The following is a 16,544-nucleotide window of genomic DNA, read 5'->3' on the forward strand; positions in this document are numbered from 1 at the left end:
CCACACTTGAAATTATATCTTCAAACCATTTACCAAATGACAGGAAAGAGTTTAAGCTCTGCTTTAGCTCCGAAGCAGGAAAGAGTTATGAAGCAGATCTTGGCTGCAGCGCACACAGCTCAACAGTTTGCACCATACAACCTGGCAGTCTCTAAGGCATTAGAATATTTGTGGTGGAAAGATACCTTATGGAATTTAGAATTAACTCTAATAAGAGAATCAGATTGTAGACCTCTAGAGTAGCAGTCCCCAACCCCTGGGGCTGCGGACTGGTACCCTCTGTGGCCTGTCAGGAACCAGGCGGCACAACAGGAGGTCAGGGGCTGGTGAGCCAGCAAGCTTTATCTGCTGTTCCCTGTCACTCCCCATCGCTGCCATTACTGCCTAAAGCATCAACCTCCCCTCCCCCCTTCCTGCAAGAACTGCCTTCCACGAAACTGGTTCCTAGAGACAAAAAGGTTGGGGACCACTGCTCTAGAATTGTAGAGTAAAGCTGTGCCAAATGCAGCAGAAATTTTTACTAACAAAAAACAAACATTAAACCTAACAAAACTAAACATTAAAAATAGCAAAAAACAGGGGGCTACTGTCTTGCCTCTGGGGATCACAGGTTACTGCCTTTCCTTTGCACACAGTGAGGAGTTCCCAAAGTCAGGGACAATAATAATACCGATAATGATAATAATAACAATAATATTCTTACCTCCCTCAGGCGAAGCTGCCCAGGCGCTTGGAGCAGGTGCGCTCCCACGTCTCACCAACCGCCTATCCCCAGGACTGTGACTGAGTGGGTGGAGTCAGGTGCTTGGGCGAGTGATTGGCTCGTGGAAATGGTCCTCTCCACCAATGAGGAGGTGCGGCACAATGGAGGAGCGAGGCCCGGCAGCCACACAGCCGCTGGGAAGTCTTGGACAGTCGATGTCGCGAGAACTGTGAGCGCGGTGCAGCGCCGTTGGATCCTGCAGGCCAGTGAGCGTGGCGCCAAGGGATGGCAAAGCAAAGAGTAGGATCCCTTCCGTCCACTCTCTGAGTCTATCACTTGTTGGCTGACCCTTGGACCCTATCGCAGCCCTCCGTACCCGCAGCTTGGATCCAGCCTTGGACTGTCCCCCCTGGCTGTCTGCCCTTCTACTCCTGGGCCTCTGGTTTAATGGCTGTAGCTCACTCTCTTCCCCCAGGCCTGCCCTCTCCCTGCCCTCACCCTCTTGCCCTCACCGCTCTCCCTCTGCCCACCCTTCTGTACCAGCCACCCTTCATCCCCAACTGCCCTTTCTGGTCCCCTTTCTTAGAGCCCTTTTCTCCTGCCGGGAGCGCCCCGTGTTCGCTTCTCCCACCTGCAGTGTAGCTGCCTGTTACTGAGGTAAAGGGAGGGGGGGGGGGCACGTGAGGGGGAAGGGTCAGCCAGTGAACTCTGAGTCTCCTGCTAGAAGCCTACACTGGATTTCCCTCCAAAGCAGCGCTTCACTGAAGTGTTTTCCTCCCCTGTGGCTCTTTGTATTTTCCACTGGCTGTGGGCTTTCCCGTGTGTTCATGGAGGGGATAAATAAGGACACGTGGTTATGCTACCAGTATGTTCGGAGCATATGCAGAGGACTCATCGTCTCTAAAGCAGGTGAGAGAAGACAGGGTCAAGGAAGACAAGCAGTCTCAGTCCCTGCCCCAAAGTCAGCTTTAGTGTGCCAACCCTCAGCTCTGTCCATGGAGGGATCTCATCCTCACTGAAGCCAGCCTGGGGAGAGGCAGTTGAGCTACAGGAACTGCATGCCTAAGGCTTGTGATCTCCAACTCTGTTCATAGTCTTTTCCCCATTGTTCACAGCCTAGCAAGGGGCTAGACATGGAGGCAAGAATTACTGCAGGTGTTATTCTCCAACCTGCAAGGAACAACATTGACTTCTTACTCCTTTCATCCAGCCTGGGTATTTCCTCCTCTGTACTGCAGGATTTTAGATAATATTAATATTTACCAGGTTTCAGTGAGTTCTACCCCAGAAACTTATGGGCCAGGTGGAAAATGCATTGAACACTCTTGCCATGTATACTTCACTCACGTATTTCTTGCTGTGAGGCTAGTTCTGTTTTTCTAGTATATTTTTTCAGTAATAGGGAAACAAAGTTTCCACCTTGTATTTTTCATTATTAACTTCTTGAAATCTTTTACTGATTTTTTTTTCTTTGTCTCCCCTCCTCCCATCATAATGAGTCTGATTGAGAATCTTAAGAAGGTATTTTGTCCTTTGCATCAAGGAACAGAATCTCCCTTCCCATGTATATTATTTTGAAATAGACACTATTTTCTGATTCATTTGGAGAAACTTCTAAGCTGATTTGGAAAAGAACCAAAATAGTAATCGTTAGCCAGCTACAGGAGTTACTGTAACATGAAACAAACTAAAAAAAAACTAACAAAAAGTTTTTTTTTTTTTTTTTGTTCTTGACCTTGGTAGGTACCAGAGGTACAAAGCACTTGACCATAGAACAAAATATGACTCTGTGGCCAGACTACTCATTATTATCTAAATTCTGTCATATCAACAAAGTCATATGGCCCATCACAGTTCATTGTAAGATGGAAATCCTACATCTTGGATCAGGTGCAAGCAGTTCCAGAAGACACACATAATCTCCATAAGCCAGTGTCCCAATTTCCCCTGTCACCTATCACTCTCATACCATCGTTTCTCCCTCAAGGCACACCTATCATCTCTGGTTGGTTTCTTATGACCAGCTGAAGGAAAAGGAAACAAGTCAAGTTGGACCTCTGAATGAATATATCAGTGCAGCATTAAGATGGACTGCCTCTGCACTACAGTACCACTCATGCATGTCCCTGATAGATAATAATGAAGGGAAATGCACTTGGTATTTGGAACGTCTGGCTAAGGCAAAGGACGGCTTCAAGTGGTGTATCTGATCATGCATTTTGTGTTAAAAAAAGAAGTGCCCTGAGGGAAAAAATATCTACATCCTCCTAGGAAGTTTGAAAAACTAATTGGTCAGGAGGTGGGATGGAGAAATTATGGAACCTTGGGAAAAGGAGAGCTGGGAAGAGACGTGGCTGACCCAAAGCAGAGAGCACAGATGCAAAGACGTTTGCATTTACAGTTAATATTCAGCAGAGAACATTGAGCATGGAAGGGGCTTGAAACAATGAGTTAGACAGAATAGCCTGGCCGGCAGTGCTGGAACAAATGTGAAATGTATGCAGTAGACATGAGGGTAGAGATGGAGGTTTTGCATGGGCTGAACTGCTTGGGTTCCCACACGCCAGGGCCACTCTTTTTTTTTTTCCTTTAAGAACTCTTATTGAGATACAATTGACATACAATAAACTGCATATATTTAAAGTGTACAATTTGATTTTTTTCTTATTAATAATGTATATATGGCAACCCCAATCTCCCAGTTCATCCCCCACCCCCACCCCGCTTTCCCCACTTGGTGTCCATATGTTTGTTCTCTACATCTGTGTCTCTATTTCTGGCCAGGGTTATTCTTGCTGCTGCTGAATGTCCAGCCTTCTGGAAATAGACCTGCTATGATTCCATCCTTTGAGAAGACCAGCCAGCCACTTAGTGGCACGTTAATTACACCAGACCTCTTTCATCTTGAAAGGATCAACAGCTCATCATGACACATATTCAGTCACTTTTCTGTATGGGATTACCTTCTCTGCTTGCAGATCCTCAGCTGACAAAACTAACTGAGGGTTTATTGATAGACAAGAACAGGATCTTATAAAATATTACATCAAACAAACTTTACAGTAATAGGGGTGCAGCTGTGGGCACATGGTCATGGCATCCACTGGTCTTCTCATATACCACATGACACAGAAGTTGTACACCTAACAAGGTGATGGAACAGCTTTTGAAGGTGCTGCTGAGTTGCCAGTTTGGAGATGATACTGGCTAAGATTGGATGTCTTTCTCCAAGAGACACCAAGGACCCTAAACCAATGGATCCATGTCTGTAGTGCCACCAGGTCAGGTAGGAGAGTTTCTCCAAATCATTTATTGAAGAAATAGTTCTTTCTCCATTGTGTGTTGTTCTTGGTGAATATCAGTTGCCTATTCATGTGTGGGTTTATTGCTGGGCTGTCTGTTCCTTTTGCCTATATACCTGATTTGTGCTGGTACAATAATGATTGGATTACTGTAGCTCTATATTATATATTGAAATCAGGAGGTATGATGCTTCCAGCTTTGTTCTTCTTGCTCAAGATTGCTTTGACTACTAGGATATTTTGTGCTTCCTTATAAATTTAAGGATTTTTTTTCTATTTCTGTGAAAATTCAGTTCAAAATCTGATAGGGATTGCATTTAACCTGGAGATCTCTTTGGGTATTATGGATATTTGAACAGTGTTGTTTCTTCCATTCTATCAATATAGGATATTTTTCCACTTATTTGTGTATTCTTCATTTTCTTTTGTCATCACTTTATCATTTTCAATGTACCTATCTTTCGTCCCTTCTGTTATGTATATTCCTTAGTATTTTTTTGATGTTATTGTTAATGTGATTGATTTCTTAATTTCTTCTTTGAATGGTTTGTACCTTATAGAAATGTAACTTTTTTTTGTATTTTGATTTACATCCTGTGATTTTACTGAATTTATTTATTAGTTTTATAGTTTTTTGGTGGATACTTTATGGTTTTCTATATAGAGAGTGTGTTTGAGGAGATACAGGAATTGGAGAGCAGATGAGTTACAATAATGTGTTCCAATGTTTGCTGAATATGAGCCTCTTGAATATCTGGGGAAGAATGTTACAGGCAAAACAAAACAAAAACAGAAAATGAAAAGACTCTGAGGTTGCGTATACCTTGCATTTTTGCAGTAAGAAAGCTGTAGTAACCAGAAAGAAATAAGCAGTGGTGGTGGGGGGTCACTTGTAAAAGGTGGGGTCTGAGACATAAAAGGGGTCCAGAAGATGTATACCTTTGTAACAGTTATAAGAATTAGTCTATTCCTTTGAGTCAAATGAGAAATCCAGGCTAGTTTTCAAGTAGGTAAGTGTCATGGTCTGAACTGTATTTTCAGAGGATAATTCTGATTGTTCTTTTGATCTTTGGCTAAAAAGGGAAATAGTTGAGAAAGGGTACTATTTATAATACTGTATCCAGCAACATGAACTAAATAACATTATATTAAAGTTAATTTCCCATCAATTCAATGATTGGTGATGACCTAGAAGGCTGGGATAGGGAGGGTGGGGGGGAGCCTCAAGAGGGTGGGGATATGGGGATATATGTATAAATATAGCTGATTCACATTGTTGTACAGTGGAAAGTGGCACAACACTGTAAAGCAATTATACTCCAATAAAGACCTGAAAAAAAATTAATTCCTTAAATCTCATGAGCTTCTGACAGTAACAGCAATAAAAATAATATATTTCTCACTTATTTTTCAGCTTTGTTGTTTCAATCTGGAGCTTATTGTGAAGGTGACACCATTATATTGAACTACTGCTTGTGTCATAGAAAAAAAGGAGACTCTGAAACTAAATTTTGGCTTTTAAATCTTCAGTTCATAAATGATAGAGTTAAATCTATTCATATTGCATTGGCCAAAGCAAGTCACATCATGAAGACTGATGTCACTTAAGTTGAAAAATAATACTCTGACAGTGAGAGGCCCTGTCAGGCAGGTGCAGTGAATACTTTGGACTAATAATATTATACACTACATTGTTATTACAGATATCCCAGTAGATACTGCACAAGTTTTAGTAGATAAATACTTGTTCTGGATATATTGGTAGAAAAGTGAATACAATTTACCATATATATATACACACACATATGATATACATATATGAAAGCATATATATATATGATATATAAAAGAAAGAGGTACAGAGAAAGATTTGGGGAATTTTATCATAAGCAATTGTAAGGTTATATTTGCTAGTGAGATGGGAAACACTGGGGAAAAACAGTTTTGGAGGGTCAGGATTTGAAGCCTAGTTTTGGACATATTAATTGAAGATGAATATCAAATATTCTAAGGCTAACACTAAATAAACTGTTTAATGTGCAAGTCTGAGTTTCACCTGGGTGACCTAAGTCAGAGAAAAGCATGGAATGAGGAGACAGCGAGGCTGGGCCAATGAGGGAATTAGTGGTGAGTTGGGGAGAACAGTAGGAAGTCAAAGAGAAAATGGCCAAGTATTGTATCATGAACCATATACAGCATGTACTAAGGACTTTGGGTTATCATTGCATGAAATGGAAAACCATTAGATATTTTGAGCAAGGTAATGGCAGCATTTAAATTAAATTTTAATGGGGTTACTCTGATTGCTATTTATAGAGTCAGTTGAAATTTATGCAAGTTGAGGAAGACTGAGAAAGACAAGATAGTAGGCTATTGCAGTAATTCAGAGTAGAGATGATAATGGTTTGGCTAAGATTGGTTGACATTAGTTTGCAGAATTAGTTTAATTTTAGGTATGTTTTGGAGACACAGGCAACAAAATCTGTGACGTGGTGGCATATGGAATATAATAGAAAGTCAGGTGTCAAGAATAATAATTTAAATAAAAGAAAATGCAGTATCTTCTTAGAAAAGCAGAATGTCCCAGGCTTCTCTCGTATTTCCTTATTATTCTATGGGGACTATCCCTATTTTACTACCTGAACATTTCTTAGAGAATATTTAAATTGCTACTGTGACTCTGCATCTCCAGAAAAACCCACATATTGCTTTCTCCACTGCTGCTGTTGCTTTAACTGGGCCAGTTCCCTGGAAATCATGGCAAAAGTAAAAGTAAAACTAAAAAGTGAAAATAAATAAATACAAACATGCATACATACAATTGAAATAAAAACACTGTGTGACAACTTCAGAATAAATTTTCTTTTTAAATGAACATGAAATTGTTAAGAAAGATGATCACATAATTGAAACTATGTTCTCTGACCTAATGCAATTAAACTAATTGTCAATGGCAAATTTATATGATATCAAAAAAAGAGAATTCTCAATTATTTGGAAATTAAAGAAAATACTTCTAAGTGATACATGGCTCTAAAAAGTTCCAAAGGGAATTAGATAATATTTCAAGTGTAATGAAATAAAAACACAAGATATCAGAATTTCTGTGGTAGGTAAAGCAGTGTTTAATGGCAAGTGATAGCATTAATTTCTTACATTAGAAAAAAGAACAATAGCTAAATAATTTATGCATCCATCTTAAAAATAAAGGTAGAAAACAGACCAAAATAAACCAAAAACAAGCATAAGAAAAGAAATACTAAGGAAGATCAATGGAATAGAATAGAGAACTCAGAAGTAAGCCCAAACACATATGGGCACCTTATGTTTGACAAAGGAGGCACGAATATACAATGGACAAAAGACAGCCTCTTCAATAAGTGGTGCTGGGAAAATTGGACCGCAACATGTAAAAGAATGAAATTAGAACACTTCCTAACACCATACACAAAAATAAACTCCAAATGGATTAAAGACCTACATGTAAGGACAGACACTGTAAAACTCCTAGAGGAAAACATAGGCAGAACGCTCTATGACATCCATCAAAGCAAGATCCTTTTTGACCCACCTCCTAGAATCATGGAAATAAAATCAAGAATAAACAAATGGGACCTCATGAAACTTAAAAGCTTTTGCACAGCGAAAGAAACCATAAACAAGACTAGAAGGCAACCCTCAGAATGGGAAAAAATAGTTGCCTATGAAACAATGGACAAAGGATTAACCTCCAAAATATACAAACAGCTCATGCAGCTCAATACCAAAAAAGCAAATAACCCAATCCACAAATGGGCAGAAGACCTAAATAGACATTTCTCCAAAGAAGACATACAGATGGCCAACAAACACATGAAAAGATGCTCAACATCACTCATCATCAGAGAAATGCAAGTCAAAGCCACAATGAGGTATCACCTCACACCCATCAGAATGGCCATCATCACAAAATCTGGAAACCACAAATGTTGGCGAGGGTGTGAAGAAAAGGGAACTCTCCTGCACTGTTGATGGGAATGTAAGTTGGTACAGCCACTATGGAAAACAATTTGGAGGTTCCTCAAAAAACTACAAACAGAACTACCATATGATCCAGTCATCCCACTCCTGGGCATATACCCAAAGAAAACCATAATCCCAAAAGAAACTTGTACCATAATGTTTATTGCAGCACTCTTTACAATAGCCAGGACATGGAAGCAACCTAAATGCCCATCAACAAACGAATGGATAAAGAAGATGTGGCATATATATACAATGGAATATTACTCAGCTATAAAAAGGGATGAGATGGAGCTTTATGTCATGAGGTGGATAGACCTAGAGTCTGTCATACAGAGTGAAGTAAGTCAGAAAGAGAAAGACAAATATTGTAAGCTAACTCACATATACGGAATCTAAAAATGGTACTGATGAACTCAGTGACAAGAACAAGGATGCAGATGCAGAGAATGGACTGGAGAACTCGAGGTATGGGAGGGGGCGGGGGGTGAAGGGGAAGCTGAGAGGAAGCGAGAGAGTAGCACAGACATATATATACTACCAACTGTCAGATAGATAGCCAGTGGGAAGTTGTTGTATAACAAAGGGTGTTCAACTCGAGGATGGAAGATGCCTTAGAGGACTGAGAGGGGGAGGATGGGGGGGACTCGAGGGATGGTGGGGGGGAGTTGAGGGAGGGAGGGAATACGGGGATATGTGTATAAAAACAGATGATTGAACTTGGTGTACCCCCCAAAAAAAATTAAAAAAAAAAAAGAAATACTAAAAATAAAAGCAGATACTCTCTAGGTCCATCCAGGGGTGGGAGGAACTGGGAGATTGGGATTGATGCATATACACTATTGATACTATGTATAAAATAGACAACTGATGGGAACATACTGTATAGCACAGGGAAATCTACTTAATGCACTGCGGTGTCCAAAATTGGAGGGAAATCCAAAAGGGAGAGTATATATGTATATGTATGGCTGATTCATTTTCCTGTGCAGTAGAAGCTAACACAACATTGTAAAGCAACTATACTCCATTAAAAATTTGAAAGAGTAGTATTGACATATATAAACTACCAAGTGCAAAATGGGAAGCTGCTGCATAGCACAGGGAGATCAGCTTGATGCTCTGTGACGATCTAGAGGGGTGGGATGGGGAGGGTGGGAGGGAGCCTCCAGAGGGAGGGGATATGGGGATACACGCATAAATATAGGTGACTCACTTTGTTGTACAGCAGAAACTAACACAACATTGTTAAGGCAATTATACTCCAATAAAGATGTATTAAAATTAATGAAAGTAAAAGAAGAATTGAAAACAAACAAAAAAAAATTAATGGAACAAAAACCTGGTTTTTTGATAAACGTATAACTTGATTGCCAGAGAGAGAGAGAGGGAGAAATCACCAATATCAAACACTAATAAAGAAGGCATATCTGTACTGACCCTACAGATAGCAAAGTGAGATAATAGAATACTACAAGCAATTCTGTGCACATAAATGTGCCAATTTAGATGAAACAGACCAATTTGTTGAAGTAACAAATTGCCAAAATACACTCAAGAATAAATAAATAAACTTGTTTTTTTCCTACATGTAAATCTTAGTGATTTTTATCAAACATTTAAGGAAGAAGTAACACCAATTCCTTCCAATATCATCTAGAAACCAGGAGAGAAAGGAAACACTTTCAAACTCATTTTATGAGGCCAGCATTTGTTCACAATGACAAGTAGACAAAGATAGTCCAAGGCAAGAAGCTACAGATCAATATTCTTCATGAACATAGATGTTAAAATTTTCAGCTATACATTAGCAAATTTAATCTTGAAAAATAAAGGCAAACAATAAATCACAAAAATTAGGATCTCACTAATGCAAGTATGATTGAACATTCAAAATGTAACCCAACACAATGAAAAGATGTAACAAGGAGAAGAAAGATGGTGGTGAAGTAGAAGGACATGGAATGCATTCCTCTCCACAGATGCATCAGAAATACACCAAAAGACACAATCCCCACCGAGAACCAGAGGACCACCAGCAAACAACTTTGGACACTAGAAAGCCCTGCAAAGATCCTGACATAACTGGGTAGGACAGAGGGGAAAGAAAAAAAAAAAAAAAAAGGAGAAAGAAGAGGAGAAGAAAGGAAAGGGATGGGTCCCAAACCCTGGGGCAGGGGGATCTGAAATGAGGGGAGATTGCCAAATTCAGGAAAATGTCCCTTATCTGATGGGGAAACCCCTTCTCCAATGGGGAATTTCCCTGGGTCAGAGGGGAGGCATTTGGGACTGTTCAAAACCACACATCAGCACACAGACTACCTAAAGCCACATTATCCTCACAGATACCTAAAAACACACCACCTGACATGGCCCTGCTCATCAGAGAGAAAAGACACAGAGCCACACACCAGAAAGCAGACATCAGGACCCCCCCCCCCCCCCCACCAGGAAGCCTACTCAAGACACTGCACAAACCCACCACAGGGGGCAGAGGGCAGAAACAAGAGGAGTTACTACTAGGTAGCATAGGGAAAGGAGACAGCAAATTTTATAAATTAGACAAAATGAAAAAACAAAGAAATACCACGCAGGCAAAGGAGCATGAAAAAAACCCACAAGACCAAATACATGAAGAGGAAATAGGAAAATTGCCTGAAAATGAATTCAGAGTAATCATAGTAAAGATGATCCAAAATCTCAATAACAAAATACAGAAAATAAAAGAAACAGTTAATAAGACTCAGAAGAACTAAAGAGCAAACAAAGATTAATGGACTACAAAATAACCAAAATTAAAAATACTCTAGATGGTATAAACAGCAGAATAACTGAGGCAGAAGAATGAGTGAGTTGGAAGATAGAATGGGGGAAATAACTGCCACAGAGCAGGAAAGAGAAAATAGAATAAAAAAAAATGGAAGACAGTCTCAGAGACCTTGGTGACAACATTAAGTGCACCAACATTCGAATCACAGGCATCCCAGAAGAAGAAGAAAAAAAGAAAGGGTCTAAGAAAGTATTTGAAGAGGTTATCGTGGAAAACTTCCCCAACATGGGAAAGGAAATAATTAACCAAGTCCAGGAAGCACAGAGAGTCCCATACAGAATAAACCCAAGGAGATATACACCAAAGCACATTTTAATCAAACTAATGAAAATTAAACACAAAGAAAAAATACTGAAAGCAGCAAGAGAAAAGCAACAAATAACATATAAGGGAAAACCCATAAGGATAACAGCTGATCTTTCTGCAGAAGATCTGCAGGCCAGAAGGGAATGGCCGGATATATGGAAAGTCCTGAAAGAGAAAAACCTACAGCCAAGAATACTCTACCCAGCAAGAATATAATTCAGATTCAATGGAGAAATCAAAAGCTTGACAGGCAAGCAAAAGTTGAGAGAATTCAGCACCACCAAACCAGCCTTACAACAATTGCTAAAGGAACTTTTCTAAGTAGGAAAGACAAGAGAAGGAAAACACCTACAAAAACAAAGCCAAAACAATTAAGAAAATGATAATCGGACATATATTTCAATAATCACCTTAAATGTAAATGGATTAAATGTTCCAACCAAAAGACACAGACTGGCTGAATGGATACAAAAACAAGACCCTTCTATATGCTGCCTGCAAGAAACCCACTTCAGACCAAGGGATATATATAGACTGAAAATAAAGGGATGGAAAAAGATATTCCATGCAAATGGAAGTCAAAAGAAAGCTGGAGTTGCAATACTCATATCAGACAAATGAGACTTTAAAGTGAAGACTATTAGAAGAGACAAGGAAGGACACTACATAATGATCAAGGGATCAATCCAAGAAAAACATATTACAATTGTAAATATCTATGCACCCAGTATAGTAGCACCTCAATACATAAGGCAAATGCTAACAGCCATAAGAGGGGAAATCGACAGTAATACAAAAATAGTAGGAGACTTTAACACCCCACTTACATCAATGGACAGATCATCCAAACAGAAAATAAATAAAGACACACAAGCTTTAAATGACACATTAGACCATCTCGGCTTAATTGATATTTATGGGATATTCCATCCAAAAACTACAGAATACACTTTCTCCTCAAGTGCACATGGAACATTTTCCAGGATAGATCACATCTTGGGTCACAAATCAAGCCTCAGTAAATTCAAGAAAATTGAAATCATATCAAGCATCTTCTCTAACCACAATGCCATGGGACTAGATATCAATTACAGGAAAAAAGCTATAAAAAATACAAAAACATTGAGGCTAAAGAATTCGCTCTTAAACAACCAAGAAATCACTAAGGAAATCAAAGAGGAAATCAAAAAATATCTAGAAACAAATGACAATGAAAACATAACAACCTAAAACCTATGGGACACAGCAAAAGCAGTTCTAAGAGGGAAGTTTATAGCAATACAAGAAACGAGAAAAATCTTGAATAAACAACCTAACCTTACACCTAAAATAATTAGAGAAAGAAGAACAAAGAAACCGCAAAGTGAGCAGAAGGAAAGAAATCATAAAGATCAGAGCAGAAATAAATGAAAAAGAAATGAAGGAAACAATAGTAAAGATTAATGAAACTAAAAGCTGGTTCTTTGAGAAGATTAACAAAATTGATAAACCATTAGCCAGACTCATCAGGAAAAAAAGGGAGAAGACGCAAATCAACAGAATTAGAAATGAAAAAGGAGAAGTAACAACTGATACTACAGAAATACAAAAGATCATGAGAGACTACTCCAAGCAACTATATGCCAATAAATTGGATAACCGGGAAGAAATGGATAAATTCTTAGGAAGATACAATCTTCCAAGACTGAAGCAGGAAGAAATAGAAACTATCAACAGACCAATCACAAGTACGGAAATTGAGACTGTGATTAAAAATCTCCCAACAAACAAAAGCCCAGGACCAGATGGCTTCACAGCCAAATTCTATCAAACATTTAAAGAAGAGTTAACATCTATCCTCAAACTCTTCCAAACTATAGCAGAAGGAGGAACACTCCCAAACTCATTCTATGAGGCCACAATCACCCTGATACCAAAACCTGGCAGAAATGTCACAAAGATAGAAAATGACAGGCCAATATCACTGATGAATATAGATGCAAAAATCCTCAACAAAATATTATCTAACAGAATCCAAGAGCATATTAAAAAGATCATAATCCATGAACAAGTGGGGTTTATCCCTAGGATGCAAAGATTCTTCAATATATGCAAATCAATCAATGTGATACATCATATTAAGAAATTGAAGGATAAAAACCATATGATAATCTCAATAGATGTGGAAAAAGCTTTTGACAAAATGCAACATCCATTTGTGATAAAAGCTCTCCAGAAAATGGGCGTAGAAGGAAATTGCCTCAACATAATAAAAGCCATATATGAGAAACCAAAAGCCAACATTGTTCTAAATGGGGAAAAACTGAAAGAATTCCCTCTAAGAACAGGAACAAGAGAAGGGTGCCCACTCTCACCATTATCATTCAACATAGTTTTGGAAGTGTTAGCCACAGCAGTCAGAGAAGAAAATGAAATGAAAGGAATCCAAATTGGAAAAGAAGAAGTAAAATTGTCACTCTTTGCAGATGACATGATATTATGCATAGAAAATCCTAAAGACTCTACCAGAAAACTGCTAGCACTAATTGATGACTTTAGTAAAGTAGCAGGATACAAAATTAATGTGCAGAAATCTCTTGCATTCCTATACACTAAAAACGAAAAAGCCGAAAGAGAAATTAAGGAAACTCTCCCTTTTACCATTGCAACAAAAATAATAAAATACCTAGGAAGAAACCTGCCTAAGGAGGCAAAAGACCTGTATGCAGAAAACTATAAGACACTGATGAAAGAAAGATGACAGAAACAGATGGAGGGACATACCATGTTCTTGGATTGGAAGAATCATCATAGTGATAATGACTGTATTACCCAAAACATTTTACAGATTCAGCGCAATCCCTATCAAATTACCAATGGCATTTTTCACAGAACTAGAACAAGAAATCTTATGATTTGTATAGAAAGGCAAAAGGTCCCGGATAGCCACAGCAATCTTCAGAAGGAAAGAAAGAGTTGGTGGAATTAGGCTTCCTTACTTCAGACTATACTACAAGGCCATAGTGATCAAGACAGTATGGTACTGGCACAAAAATAGAAAGGAAGATCAGTGGAATAGAGTAGAGAACTCAGAGGTAAATCCAAGCACATATGGGCACCTTATCTTTGACAAAGGAGGCATGAATATACCGTGGAAAAAAGCCTCTTCAATTAGTGGTGCTGGGATAATTGGACAGCTACATGTAAAAGAATGAAATTAGAACACTTCCTAACACCACACACAAAAATAAACTGAAAATGTATTAAAGAGCTACATGTAAGGCCAGACACTGTAAAACTCCTAGAGGAAAACATAGGCTAAACACTATGACATGCATTAAAGCAAGATCCTTTTTGATCCACCTCCTAGAATCATGGAAATAAAATCAAGAATAAACAAATGGGACCTCATGAAACTTAAAAGCTTTTGCACAGTGAAAGAAACCATAAACAAGACTAGAAGGCAACCCTCAGAGTGGGAGAAAATACTTGCCAATGAAACAACGGACAAAGGATTAATCTCCAATATATAGAAGCAGCTCATACAGCTTAATACCTAAAAAGCAAATAACCCAATCCACAAATGGGCAGAAGACCTAAATAGACATTTCTCCAAAGAAGACATACAGATGGCCAACAAACACATGAAAAGATGCTCAACATCACTAATCATCAGAGAAATGCAAGTCAAAGCCACAATGAGGTATCACCTCACACCAGTCAAAATGGCCATCATCAAAAAATCTACAAACAATAAATGTTGGAGAGGGTGTGAAGAAAAGGGAACTCTCCTGCACTGTTGATGGGAATGTAAGTTGGTACAGCTACTATGGAAAACAGTTTGGAGATTCCTTTAAAAACTACAAATAGAACTACCATATGATCCTGCAATCCCACTCCTGGGCATATACCCTGAGAAAACCATAATCCAAAAAGAAGCATATACCACAATGTTTACTGCAGCACTATTTACAATAACCAGAACATGGAAGCAACCTAAATGCCCATCAACAAATGAATGGATAAAGAAGATGTGGCATATATATACAGTGCAATATTACTCAGCGATAAAAAGGAATGAAATGGAGCTATATGTAATGAGGTGGATAGACCTAGAGTCTGTCATACAGGGTGAAGTTAGCCAGAAAGGGAGAAACAAATACTGTATGCTAACTCATATATATAGAATCAAAAAAAAAAAAAAAATGGTACTGATGAACCCAGTGACAGGGTAAGGGTAAAGATGTAGATACAGTGAATGGACTGAAGGACATGGGGTTGGGGGGGGGGGGCGGGGTGTTAAGGGGAATTTGGGACAAAGTGAGAGAGTAGCATAGACATATATACACTACCAACTGTAAAATAGCTAGTGGGAAGTTGCTGTATAACAAAGGGAAGTCAACTTGATGATGGGTGATGCCTTAGAAGGCCAGGACAGGGAGGGTGGGAGGGAGGGGATATGGGGATATATGTATAAATACAGCTGATTCACTTTGGTGTACCTCAGAAGCTGGTACAAGAGTGTAAAGCAATTATATTCCAATAAAGAGCTTAAAAAAAAAAAGACGTAACAAGAAAAATCATGTGATTTTATTGATGAATGCAAAAATCATTTGAAAATAATTTAATATCAAATCATGATAAAACATTAGCCAACTAGAAATAGCAACAGACCTTCTCAAGTTGATAAAGGACATCTAGGAACACCATTATAAGTAATGGTTTAAGATTAAATAGTGTCTATTATTTGGAACAAGATAAGGCTGTTCTTTTTTTTTTTAAGATTTATTTTATTATTTATTTATTTATTTTATTTTTGGCTACATTGGGTCCTCACTGCTGCACAAGGGTTTTCTCTAGTTGTGGCGAGTGGGGGTGATGAGGAAATTGAAACTTCCATACTTGTAATTGCTTACTCTCCTCTATCTTGCAAAGGCCTGCTAGCCACCCGCAGTTAAACAGTAAAATGAATTACTAAGAGTGATCAGATAAGGGAAGAATGTCTTGCTCTCAGGCACTCACCCCAAGCCTTTGTTTGAGAGCCTTTGCACATAAACTTGTTAAGTGTTCATTAACTTCAACCTGCAACCAATATGAGAATGCCAATTGTGATCTTAGTCTTGATAAGAATGGAATGTCCTGCTCCTACAAGTTCCTGTTAGGACCCCCTACCATGTGGGTAACCCATGGCAACTCCCACGCTCTGTAACTGCCCCTGACCTATAGTAATTTGTAGCCAATCAGTTTGTACCAATTATAGCTGTATGTTTTAACCTATATAAGGAGAAGACTCCCCTGAAACGGGGCCCAGAATTTTGGAGCGCTAGCTCGTCTGGGTCCACCGGCATAATAAACCTGAGTTCTCCAACTCTCTGAGTGTGGTTTTTGGTTTCTCGTGGGATTGGTTTTCTGCAACAGGGGC

Source organism: Hippopotamus amphibius, chromosome 9 (genome assembly GCF_030028045.1).
Source record: "Hippopotamus amphibius kiboko isolate mHipAmp2 chromosome 9, mHipAmp2.hap2, whole genome shotgun sequence".
Lineage (NCBI taxonomy): Eukaryota > Metazoa > Chordata > Mammalia > Artiodactyla > Hippopotamidae > Hippopotamus > Hippopotamus amphibius.